This window comes from Megascapheus bottae, chromosome 26, assembly GCF_031878675.1.
Source record: "Megascapheus bottae isolate mThoBot1 chromosome 26, mThoBot2.hap1, whole genome shotgun sequence".
Taxonomy (NCBI): domain Eukaryota; kingdom Metazoa; phylum Chordata; class Mammalia; order Rodentia; family Geomyidae; genus Megascapheus; species Megascapheus bottae.
The window spans coordinates 22,984,591-22,997,866 of record NC_143534.1 but is presented as its reverse complement, the minus strand read 5'-3'; positions in this window follow the sequence as shown (position 1 = coordinate 22,997,866).

The window sequence follows — 13,276 nt, the reverse complement described above, 5'->3', positions numbered from 1 at the left end:
AGCCATACAGAGAGCTGTAGCTCAAATGTGGAGTGTCAGCAAGTGCCCAGTTGGAATTCAAGGCCCGATATGGGGCATGCGTGGGAACACACACACACACACACACACACACACACACACACACACAACAACACATTAAAAAGATAATGCACCACAATGAAATTGTTTTTATTACAGGATTCAAGGATAATTGTTGCATCATAAATACACAAATCTGTTAATCTATCATACAGCATATAAGTGGAATAAAGGAAACGATTATATAATCATCTAATAAAATCTCTAAAGTCTATATATGTGAAACCTACAATAGTATGTTTGAATTCATAGCCACAGCAATGAGGTGAAAGAAAGAAAGAAAAGGGATACAAATAGGAAAAGAAGAACAAACCCCCCCCCCTTTTGCAGATGCTGTAAGAGGCAACATATAAGGATTTTGCTGGGACCTGTGAATTAAATGTCCTTTAACTTTGTATCTGTGCCCTTTGATCTGATCTGTTCTTTGCTGCAGTTCTTTGTAATCACCCAAGGTTCCAGGAAAGAGAAGATTCACCGATAAACATTTTGTGTGGGAGGCCAACTGTGCCTCAAACAGGCAAAGCCTTCTTATCAGGAAACCATCCAGCAGGCCTCGTGTTCTTGAACAGTTCCAGTGATAACAACTTCTCTGGAACACTGAGATACAGATCAATCAGGCACACTTGAGTTGAAGCTGTTTTAACTGTACATACCTTTCTCTTTCTTTCCTTCCTTCTTTCTTTCTTTCTTTCTTTTTCTTTTGTTGTTGGTTGTGAGGCCTGAGTGCTGCTATCCCTGTACTTTTTTGCTCAGTCCTTGTGCTTTTTTTGCTCAAGGCTCAGGCTGTACTCTACCACTTTGAGACACAGCTCCACTTCTGAGATATCTGTGTCTATATCTATCTATCTATATATTGTTATTTATATTTATTTTTAATTTTATTATCAAGGTGATATACAGAGGGGTTACAGTTACATAGCTAAGGTAATGAGTATATTTCTTGGTGAACATTATTACTATTACCCCTTCCCTCTTTTTCCTCCATTTTCCCTCTCAAATTTCTACAACTATTCTAGTCTATTCAGTGAGGCATCTGGTTGGCTTTGTGTCATGTCAGTTTTCTTCAAAATTGCTGTTCAAGTTGGTTCTTCAGAGAGATGTCCTATGTGTTCTGTATCTTTGCATGGCTCCAAAGCTCGGTCACCTGGACTCAAGCAACACACTCTCTTGCATGAGAATTCAAACCCTGGTCCTCCAGATTTCTTTAGTACATTCTGGAAGAATCTTGTCTAACAAGATTCCCTTAAGTCATCTAGATTCTCTTTCAGAGATGCACTCATGATGGAAAGAACCATTCTGTTCTCTTCACACAAATCTTGCCTTTTTTAATTAAAAGATTTTATTAATACTTCTGCTTTTTGAGTGGTTAGTTGGAGATAAGAATCTTGCGGGGACTTTTCTGCCTGGGCTGGTTTTGAACTGTGAACTCAGCCTCCTGAGTAGGTATTGTAGGCATGAGCCACTGGTGCTAGACTTTCTCATGTCTTGCCCCAATTTCTTACTTCAGAAAGTGGCTGGACCTAACTTGGGACTCCTGGCCTTTAAGCGTGAGCTCTAAACATGTAGTTACAATAATATGAGTCTATACTTATGTGCAAGGGAATTCCTTCACAAGACACAGGGAAGTTATGCTTTGAGAGGTTGAATTGGGTGTCTTGATTAGAAAGACGCAGACACACTTAACCCTACTAAAAACCAAACCAAGCACCTGAGACATGAGGGTAGTAAAGCAAAGAGAAAGCAGAAAAACAATCCCAACAAAGCAGATCAACTCCAGTGGAGAGTTGAAGTGGAATCCATGACTGAGAACAGTCAGCAGACATTTGGATGGTGCAGAAGGCACCTAAACAGGGGCCGGGAGTTTGGCCTAGTGGTTAAAGTGCTTGCCTAGCATGCATGAAGACCCGGGTTTGATTCCTCGGTACCACATACATAGAAAAAAGCCAGAAGTGGTGCTGAGGCTCAAGTGGTAGAGCTCTAGCCTTGAGAAAGTCCAAGGACAGTGCTCAGGCCCTGAGCTCAAGCCCGGGACTGGCAAAAAAAAAAAAAAAAAAAGAAGGCACCTAAACAGAAGCATGGTCAGGGCAGGGTCACAAGGAGCTTGATTCATGGCACAGGATTGGCAGATCCAGTAACCTGTTGCCCAAGTCGTTCCTCCTGCCTCTAGGAATTCAGGCAGGTTCACCACCTCGGGTGGAGCTTCACTGCATCTGCCATATTGCCAATGACACTCCTTACATCTGGTTTTCTTATTTCACTTTAAAAAAATGGTAAAGGCAGGCCAGGAGCTTGGCCTAGTGGTAGAGTGCTGGCCTAGCATGCACACAGCCCTGGGTGTGATTCCTCGGCACCTTATATACAGGAAAAAGGCAGAACTGGTGCTGTGGCTCAAGTGACAGAGCATTAGCCTTGAGCGAGCAAAAAGTATCCAAGGACAGTGGCCAGGCCTTAAGTTCAAGCCCCAGGACTGACAAAAAAAAAAGAAAAAGAAAAAAGAAAAAATTCCACCAGAGAATTCGAGCACTTGGCAAAGTAGCAGGACAAAAAATGAAAACAAACAGAAAATACAAGAATCAATAGCTTTTCTACACATCAAGAACAAATACGCTGCTTGGTGCCAGGGACTCGCATCTGTAACCCTAACTACTTAGGAGGATGACGTCTGAGCATCTCAGTTTGAAGCCATTCTGGGCAGGAAAGTCTATGAGGCTTTTATCACCAATTAAACACCAAAAGGAAGCTGAAAGCGGAGCTATGGCTCTGAGTTCAAGCCCTACCACCAACACCAACACCAAGGGGAAAAAAAACACCAAACTCAAACTAAGGAGAGAGAGGGGGGGGGGAGGGAGCGCAGGAGGGAGGGAGGGAGGGAGGGAGGGAGGGAGAGGGGAGAGGGAGAGGAGACACTTGCTTTTTTTTTTTTTTTTTTGGTCAGTCCTGGGCTTGAGCTCAGGGCCTGAGCACAGTCCTTGGACTTTCTCAAAGCTAGAGCTCTACTACTTGAACCTCGGCACCATTTCCTACCTTTTTCTATGTATGTGGTACCAAGGAATTGAACCTGGGTCTTTGTGCATGTGAGGTAAGCACTCTACCACTAGGCCAAACTCCTGGCCTCAAGAGAGGATTGCTTTTTTTTTTTTTTCCCCAGTCCTGGGCTGGAGCTCACGGCCTGAGCACTGTCCTTGGGCTTTCTCAAGGTTAGAGCTCTACCACTTGAGCCTCAGCACCATTTCCGGCTTTTTTTCTATGTATATGGTACCAAGGAGTTGAACCCGGGTCTTCGTGCATGCGAGGCAAGCACTCTACCACTACGCCAAACTCCTGGCCCTGAGAGAGAGAGAGGATTGCTTTTAAATCCAGTTTCTGCTTACATTTCTGGCTGGACTATATGTGCAGCAGAAATACCTAGACAACATCTCAGTGGCTTAGAGCATGAATGATTCATGGTTTCCCCTGAGTAAATGAAAGGAATTATCATTGATTCTAGGTGAGGGTTTGTGACGTTTCCCTCTAAAGTAGAGATTCTCTACTTAGTGTCCTTGACTTTGATTACAGAAAAAGAATTTGTAGTCAAGTCACAATAATGAGAAAGTTTGGCAGAACTTTATAAAGTAAGCAAGCAAGCAAGCAGAAATGCAGAGGCAGACTTTAATAAAGTTTGGGTGCTTAAAGGGAGACACACTGACCTCTTTTATCCAGGATATTATGCTAAAGGCAGAGCGTGACTTAAAGTTATTCTAGGCTAAGTGACTTTCTTCTCATACCTGGCACATTTACTCACTCATGGAGTTACACTTTTATCACTTGGTTGGGTTCAGGGTCTCTAAGATTAACCTGCCCATTGAAATTTTATCATTATGTTTGGACATCCCTTTGATGAAAGTATGCATTCTGTCATATATATTTGAGCATTTTCATTATATTTTTCTCTTCTTTCGGTTTTGGGACTTGAACTCAGGGCTTGGATGCTGTCCCTTTTTGCTCAAGATTAACGCTGTGAACTTGAGTCACAGCACCACTGTTTTTCTGGTGGTTAATTAGAGATAGGAGTCCCACTTTCCTGCCTAGGTTGGCTTTGAACCACGATCCTCAGATCTTAGCCTCCTGAGTTGCTGGGATTCCAGGAGTAAGTGCCAGGCTATTTTTTTTTATTATGGTTAAGTAATTGTACAAAGGGATTGCCATTTACCAAAGCAGTTTATAAGTACATCTTGATCAGTCACCCACCCCTCCCAAGTCCCCTCTTCCCATACTTAATTTTAAGACAGATGTTCATCCTTGAGATAACTTTTTCTTCCAAGTATTTGTTTTTCCAGACTACAGGTCTTTTTATGATGTCCTTGGCTCAGTTTTCAGAGCACAATAATTATTTTGAACCAACAGGCAAGGTCAGATAGAGAAAGCTGCTTTTGCTCCCTTCCCTCACCCCCTCTTCTTTCTATCCTTGTATGAAGGAGTGTTCAGGTTAAAGCAAAAAAGATTATGCTTCAATGTTTCTAAATACGGTTTCTGAATTCCATATCTCATTTTCCCTCTAAAAATTACTTTGGCCCCTTAATCTTAAAGGAAGCTGATGTCTTCAGTATTATGCATTTGCTTCAATCCCTATAAGAAGTTAAGGAGGATAATATGACACAGAAAGAATGTAAGAAACTGCAAATGAATATTCCCAAACACATAAGTACCATAAAGATAAATAATTCTGGTGGGGAGTTTGGCCTAGTGGGAGAATGCTTGCCTAGCATGCATGAAAACCTGGGTTTGATTCCTCAGTCCCACATACATAGAAAAAGCCGGAAGTGGTGCTGTGGCTCAAGTGGTAGAGCTCTAGCCTTGAGGAAAGCCCAAGGACAGTGATCAGGCCCTGAGTTCAAGCCCCAGGACTGGCAAAAAAACAAAAGATAAATAATTCTTTTCCACAAAATGGTTCCAGAAACCAATGAGCTAAGAGCACTCTAGGTTTTCACACACTGTAAGACCAAGGGAGGATACTCTTAGAAGAGGAACTCTGATCAGATAAAATAATATTTATTGAAATGAATTCCAGGAAATGGAAATGTTTTTTTTCCCTGTTGTTTTCTTTTTATCCTTTTGGTTATCTGTTTTAGGGCAGGCAAAGGGGGTCACAGAAATGGAGGAACAACAACAAGAAAAGAAAAGCAAGGCCCGGAGTGTATCTTGGTTGTAAAGTGCTTGCTTAGCATGCATGAAGCCCTGGGCTCCATTCTTCAGTACCACATAAACAGAAAAAGCCAGAAGTGGTGCTCAGGTGGTGGAGTGCTAGCCCTCAGCAAAAAGAAGCTCAGGACAGTGCCCCAGTCTGGAGTTCCAGCTTCTGGACTGGCAAAAAGAAAAAAAAGTCAATTTATGATACGCTGAAATCAACCAAAAACCAAAAACCAAAACCAAAACCAAACAAAAAGCAGAGTCAGATACAGCGTTAAGTTAGAGTGTTCAGAATTTTTTTTTTTGCCCATCTTGGGGCTTGAACTCAGGATGGCAAATGACATCCTCTAGGCCAACAGATGGAATGAAGGCTGAGGCCAGGTGAGCATACCAGTGGAAGAGAGATCCAGTCCACCTGTGTTATCATACCTGCAGATTCACAGGCTTGCTTGAAGTTGGGAGCTGTCTTCCTGCAACCAGGGGAAACATTGTAGGGGGTAGCCAGGGACAGAGGTTGGTCCCACAAAGCTCTCTAAGAGCTTTGGAGCTGCCAGCATATAGTTCATCTCAAGGGCTAGTTAGTTGCATACTAACTAGTCCTTCAGTGGTAGAACTAGTGAAGACTAGTTACCATCGTTCATTGTTTTTTTGTTTTTTGTTTTTTTTCCACAGCTACTTCCAGCATCTTGGTGGTTAACTGGAGGTAAGAGTCTCAAGGCTTTTCCTGCTATGGCTACCTTTGATCTCAGCCTCCTGAGTAGCTAGGCTAACTCTAGTACTACTGTTCTATTTACCCTAGGTATGTTTTGCTGTTCGCAGCAGAGAGAAGCCTTTTGGCTCAGTTGGCCAATAGCCTGGGTTGACCAGAAATAATCATCTCAAATCTGATAGTAATCTTCAAAGTGACAGTAATTGTTAATCTTTTTTTGTTGGTAGTGGGGCTTGAACTCTGGTCCTGGGAGCTGTCCCAGAGCTCTTCAGCTCAAGGATCCCTCCCTACCCTTTGAGCCACAGCACCGCTTCCCAGTAATTGTTAATCTTAACAGTGATTGCTGTCTTTGATAATAGATATCCATATTTTTGTCCCTGGGTCTAGATGAATCTGACACCTGAGATTGAGGTTGGAGAATAAAGGTTTTGTTCTAGAAATGTGTATCCAAGAGGAAGGCTGGACAATTTTACAGCTATGAGTAAAGGCCTTACCCTCACCTTATAAACCTAGGTGTACCAAGATGTTTCTGCCCCGGAGTAAAACACTCTGTTCCAGGTTTAACTATGAGTTCCCATCTCTCTCAGTTTCAAGAAAAAATGTATCCTGTTCCCAATGAGACACCTGCTTCCTCGTTGGAGCCAGGATAAGCCTAACCCTGGCCTTATCCCTTTGTACAACCTCCATTCCTGCAGAAAGGTTGCTACCCTTCACTCATTAAGCAGTGTCTCAATAAATAGTCCTTGCCTGTTGAGATCAAGTCCAACCTGTTTTTTTTTTTCTTCCATGTTCCTTATAATTTTAGGGCCAAAGCTCAGAACTCTTAGGGGTCTTCAGGTTCTATACCCGGCCTCTCCCCTTTGGGGCTCTACTCCACCAAGAGCACTGGTGGCCCACTGAGCTCACTATTTTGGGCTAAACAGCCACCAGCCCTGACCAGAAAACTCCCTGAGTTTTGTGGCCTCTGCCTACCTGAGTGGTGCATAATTCATCCAGAGGTGTTGGTGGCTGAGCCTCTGTCTCAAGCCTACAAGACTCTTTTTCCTTTCTTCTCCAGACTCTGGATCTGCAGGCCAGAGGCTCTTCGCCAGTTGATTGACCTCATCCCTGCTCACAAGCCTTCAGGACAAGGTAATCAATCACTCAAGGCCCATGGCAGAGACGCAGTGGGGACACAGAGCTCCAGGAGTCTCCTAGTTTTCTTCTATCTGCAGGGTCTCAGAGACGTTGGAAGTGGCTCACTCTGACTGTCTCCCAGACTCCCTTTAGTTAAGAGTGCAGGGAAACTTCCTCCTAATTACTGGGCTCTCTCTGCCACCTCTAAACCTCTAGAACACTCTTCATGGTGGGACAGGCCATTTTATTGCTCACTTAAAAACATGAGTTTGGGGCTGGGAGTTTGGCTAGTGGAAGAGTGCTTGCCTAGCTTGCACAAAGACCCAGGTTTGATTCCTCCCTACCACATACATAGAAAAGTCAGAAATGGTGCCGTGGTTCAAGTACTAGCCTTGAGGAAAAATCAAAGGACAGTGCTCAGACCCTGAGTTCAAGCCCTGGGACTGGCAAAAACAAAAAAACAAAACAAAACAAACAAAACAAAACCAAAAAACATGAGTTTGCAAAGATCTATATTCCTAAAGAAGCATCACTGGTTTGCTTACATACGGGCTAATCTCAGGCTCTCAGGCTGACTGAACTGAAGTCTCCCAAATTAATTCAGATCTGGCCTCTGTACACATTTGATAACCAACACTGTTGGTCAGGCCAAACTCAGGTTTTGTACTTTTGATGTTCTGTCCAATCTACACAACTTCATTCAATAAAATAGCAAATTCTCCAAGGTTCCCTGGGCCCAAGGCTGTGTCTCCCTCTGCTCCAAACCCTTTCAGACCTTTCCTCTTCATCTGTTCTGTGCACCAGGTCCTTTTCTGCCATAAGGAGTCCTCAAAATCAAAACCCCCACCAAAGAAATCCCAGCCCTCCACTAATCTCCTAAACTTTGTGTGGATGAACTGTTCCCATACAGGCCTCTTTCCCCTCCTCCTAACCACTCAGCTCCCAATGCCCCCTCCCCCAGCGCATCTTCATCCCCCTCCCCCGCACACTATTTAATTTCCATTTCCCAGTCACCTCCTACATCCCCCTCACTCTATCTTCCTCTGCCTCCTCCAATCCCATCTCTACCAGTCATGCACTCCAAGACAAATGGCCTGCCCCTTAAGCTCTGTTTCCCCTCCTGGAGGTGGTGAGACAGGACAGACCTCCCTGAGTCTACATCCTCTTTGCCTGAAATGAATTCAGAGCCTGGGTACTGTTCCTGAGCTTCTTTTGCTCAAGGCTAGCACTCTACCACTTGAGTCACAGTTCCAGCTTTTTCCGTTTATGTGGCACTGAAGAATCGAATCCAGGGATTCATGCCTGTTGGCAAGCACTGTATCACTAAACCACATTCTCATCCTCATGTACACCTCTTAAGCAAATATGCACCTGACATCAAGCAAAAATCACAAAGTTTAGAAAAGGGCCCGCCATGGCTCTCCCAGAGAGACATCCTGGATCTTTCATTTAAAGTCTTTTTTTTTTTTTGCCAGTCCTGGGACTTGAACTCAGGGCCTGAGCACTGTCCTTGAGCTTTCTCAAGGCTAGAACCCTACCACCTGACCCACAGCACCACTTCTGGCTTTTTCTATGTATGTGGTACCAAGGAATTGAACTCAGGTCTCCGTGCATGTTAGGCAAGCGCTCTACAACCAAGGCTAAATTCCTGGCCCTAAAGTCTCCCCCCTCCCTCGGTCATGGAGCTTGAACTCTGAGCCTGGGCATTGTCCCAGAGCTCTTCAGCCAGGTTTGTTTTCAGATTCTGGCTGCTGCCCTTCAAAAATCCCAGCCAGCCACCCCCTAATGCCACTGGAACTGGACCCTTACCTTCATTCACAAGGAAGTCATGTTACCCCTGACCCCCCCCATCTGTCCTTACTTCAGGTGCAGTCAAACAGGAGATTGGGCCAAGGAGTGCCCAACCCCAAGGCCTGTCTCAACTGTTTACAATGGGGACACTGAAAAATGGACTTTCCCAAAGTCCCCTTTCATTTCATACATGCCCCAAGTTGAACCTTAACATGGATCTCTGGAACTCTCAGGGTCAAAGGTGTGATGGCCAGAGAAAGTGTCTCTTCTGAGTCCTCCTTCTCATTCCTTACATCCTGGAAGGGATCCCCTACTCCTACCAACTCAACCATTCCAGGAGGATAAAGAGACTCCCTCAAGCCCCTTCACACATCTCCTGTTCCCTGCCACTTCGGAAATCTCACCCTCGCCCCCTCATCACTCATGTCCCTTGCTGGAGTGAGATCTACTTTCTAAACTCAAAGTATCTCTACATACACTTCCTTAAACCCTACAGGCTCAGGATAACCTCCAACTCAGCCCCAATCTCCCATTTCCCCAACCCTCTTCTAATTTGAGACACCTCCTGTTCTGATACAGCCTTTCATCATAAACCCGTTCTTATCTCTCTTAAGGAGATATAAGGAGTTATAAACCAAGTCCAATACCCGCTTTTGCCTGCTACCCCAACCCATTATCCGCTGCCTTCTTTCTGCTTCTCTCCTAACTCCCATTCACTTCCCTCACAACACTCCAATCCTAGGAGTCAAAAAGCCTAATGGTTCTTACCATCTGGGCTTGGCCTTGAGCCTCTCTGTGCTCAAGGCTAACTCTCTACCACTTGAGCCACAGCACCACCTCTGATTTTTCCTGTGTATATGATACCGAGGAATCAAACCCAGGGCTTTGTGCATGCAAGGACACTTTTATTCATTTATTTTTTTTTTTACCATCCCCATTTACCCTCCTTATGACCACTCTTTGCCCTTACCTAGGAGGACACAGACACCCTCTAGGCCCAACAGTTAACCAGGACATGGCTCCCTCAAGTAGTTAGAAACAGTCCCCTTTATTTTGGCCAGGTCTTTACAAGACCTGACCGCCTTAGATCTATCCCCTAGCTTCCTTCTTCAATATGTAAATAACCATCTTTACAGTCCCTCAACTGATCTAACCTTAAATACTCCATTCTCCTTCTTGACTCTCTCGCTGCCTGGGGGTATAGAGCCTCCAAAGACAAAGCTCAGATATGCCCCAAATCAGTCACCTATCTGGACTTACCATCTTATAACAAGGACAGATACCTTCACAGAGAGTCCAAGAACTCCTAAGGTATCATCTCCCCCAAGCCAAGCAAGACCTCTTATCACTCTTTGATCTCTCTAGCTTCTGCATCTGGATCCCCAATTTCTCACTTCCAGCACACTTTCTATATACAGCCATCAAGCGGTCCCTCGACAAATCCTTACTATCCTTCCAATCTCTTTCTACTCATACATCAACTCAAGCTCTCCCTATCCAAGGCTTCTACTCTAGCCCTCTCCCAACATTAACAAACCATTCTTCTTTCAAAGCCAGCTGGCCTTGAGCTGAAGAGGTCAAGGACAGTGCTCAAGCTCAGAGTTCAGTGACCAAACAAACAAACAAACAAAACCCCATAAAACAAAACACAAAAACAAAACAAGAAACAAAGAAGCTCAGGGTAGAGTAGGCCCTGAGTTCAAGCCCCAGGTCCAGAAACAAACAAACAAACAAAAAAACAATCTTGGGGTGAGAGTTTGGCCTAGTGGTAGAGTGCTTGCCTAGCATGCACGAAGACCCGGTTTGATTCCTCGATACCACATTATAGAAAAAGTGGTGTTGTGGCTCAAGTGGTAGAGCTCTAGCCTTGAGAAAGCCCAAGGACAGTGCTCAGGCCTTGAGTTCAAGCCCCAGGACTGGCACATATGCACATACACGCACATGCACACGCACACACACAGATATATTTATATTTATAGTAATTCAAAATATGCAAACAGCATCATTCACTCTAACATTTTAATTTGGAAAGAGAGGATTCCTAACCCAGAAAAGGACTCCCATAAATCAATGCAAACTTTATCCAGGAAATCCCGCACTCCCAAAAGCAAGTGGCCATTACCCACTGTTAAAGTCATCAAAAGGGAAAGAATTATGTCTTCCTAGCCTGCAAGCTTGCAACAGATCCTCAACAGAGGCTTCAACTGAATTACTTTTTTTTTTTTTTTTTTTTTTTTTTTGCCAGTCCTGGGCTTGAGCTCAGGGCCTGAGCACTGTCCTTGGACTTTCTCAAGGCTAGAGCTCTACCACTTGAGCCTCAGCACCATTTCGGGCTTTTTTCTATGTATGTGGTACCAAGGAATCGAACCCGGGTCTTCGTGCATGCTAGGCAAGCACTTTAACCACTAAGCCAAACTCCCGGCCCTGAATTACTTCTTAAAACTCAATATCCCCCTGAAGGAGGAGGCCTCACAGCATGTAGACCACCTTTTCACCCTCTGAGCAAGCCTTTCTTTCCTTCCTCCAAACCACTCATGCTTTGACTCCATACAACAGACAATACCTGAAATACTGCCTCCTATGACACATGCCAACAAACAAATCCTAACTCAACCCTCCATCCATCCTGTTCCCTAAATACCAGATGAGGGGTTCCTCGCCTGCCCAAGGACTTACCCCATCAGATGACAAAAGCCACCTCTGTGTATTTATAGACACCTTCTGGGGGGTGGTGATGTAGATATTCATTTCCTGTTACCCACAATAGGGCTTCTAACTGCAGCTCCATTAACCCTCACTCTTCCTTGCACTCTGACAATGAACCTGAACTTGTCTCTGCTATTACCCAACAAATACCCTCTACTTTACAAATCCCTTGAAAGTTTCCCATTCCTTAGCATCCCTAGTTCTCAGGAAAAGTGGAAAGGGCTCACAGAACCCTTTAGGAAATCCTAATCAAATTAACCCTGGAACTCAAGCAAGACCAGGTTAACCTCCTACCCTCTGATAATCCTCTGGTTCTGTGCCCTTCCCTGTACACGCTGTCAAATAAGCCCTTTTGAGCTTATGTATGGCAGGCCACTCTTTTCCAGGCCCTGGAGATGAATCTGAACCTTGTTAACTTCATGACATTCCTCATGGATCTTCTGCACAACATCTGGCTGGCGTCTCAGCCTGCCACAGCATCAGATGACCCAGGCCATAGCATTACTCTGGTTACAAGGGACTTTTACATTATTGCTCCCTCAGCAGAGCACCGGTTTTTTTTGACCGATGCTGAGCTTGAGCTCAGGGCCTGAGCACTGTGCTTGGGTTTTCTCAAGGCTAGAGCTCTACCACTCGAGCCTCAGCACCACTTCCAGCTTTTTCTATGTATGTGGTACTGAGGAATCGAACCCAGGTCTTCATGCATACTAGTCAGGTACTCTACCACTAGACCAAACTCCTGGCCTCTCATCAGAGCACCTTTTATGCTGTAGCCCTCACCAGCTTCTTAGTGAAAAGGGGCGCTTTGTCATCCTCTATCCTTACACCAGCAATCCTCCTTATTATCCTCATCACCCGTGGCCTCATCTCAGCAACTCCTACGGACTGGACCCTTGAGGAAGGAACTACCCTCCCCCGCTTCTTCTTGTGTATATCTTTCTGGCAGCCTTTCTGTTTTTTTGGTATCACCCCACTTCCCTCCCCCTCCCCCGCTCTCTCCACCGGGATCCCCTTCCTGCTTCTCCTGCTCTTGATTCCTATCTTTCAACACAGCTTCTCACCAACAAAAACTAATATGGTCAGCTACCCTGGCTTTGGGATCCACGACTCTTAATCAGGCTGCATGACCTCCGGGGGAGCCTGCTCTGCTCTTCTGACTTTGTTATTCCTCCTCTACCACTGTCCCCAAGTGAATTCCTTTCTCCCAGTCGTGCTGTGGCTCCTGGGCCACAGGTGAAATGTCCCATTGTGAAGGGCACTTCTCAAGACTCCAACATATTGGGGCCTGTGGGCACTTCCAGGGCATTTCTCAGACTCTGGTCCTGTGTAACCCTTGCTTCCTGAGGTGCTTGGTGCTTGGTCAGAGTCCTCCATCTTGGGACAGGGAGTCTTTCCTAGAGAGACAAATGGGGGGGAGGGGGAGAGCGCATACTTTGGAATTTAACCATTTCCTCCCCAGCTACATGGGAAGGAGAGATTTTGGAATCGGCTGGAGGTTCAGTTGTTTTTGTGCTATGGCTTCCTCCCACCTTCCCAGATTCTAGGACTGGTTATTGTCCCTACAAATGTCTCATCCCTGTAAACAAGGTCAACTATTTAAACCCTTAGACTATCAACCTTCTGATCCAGGTCCTAGCCAGCCATGACCTCTTTTTGCTTTGCGGTTGTGGGGTTTGAACTCTGGGCCTGCGTACTGACCCTGAGCTCTTC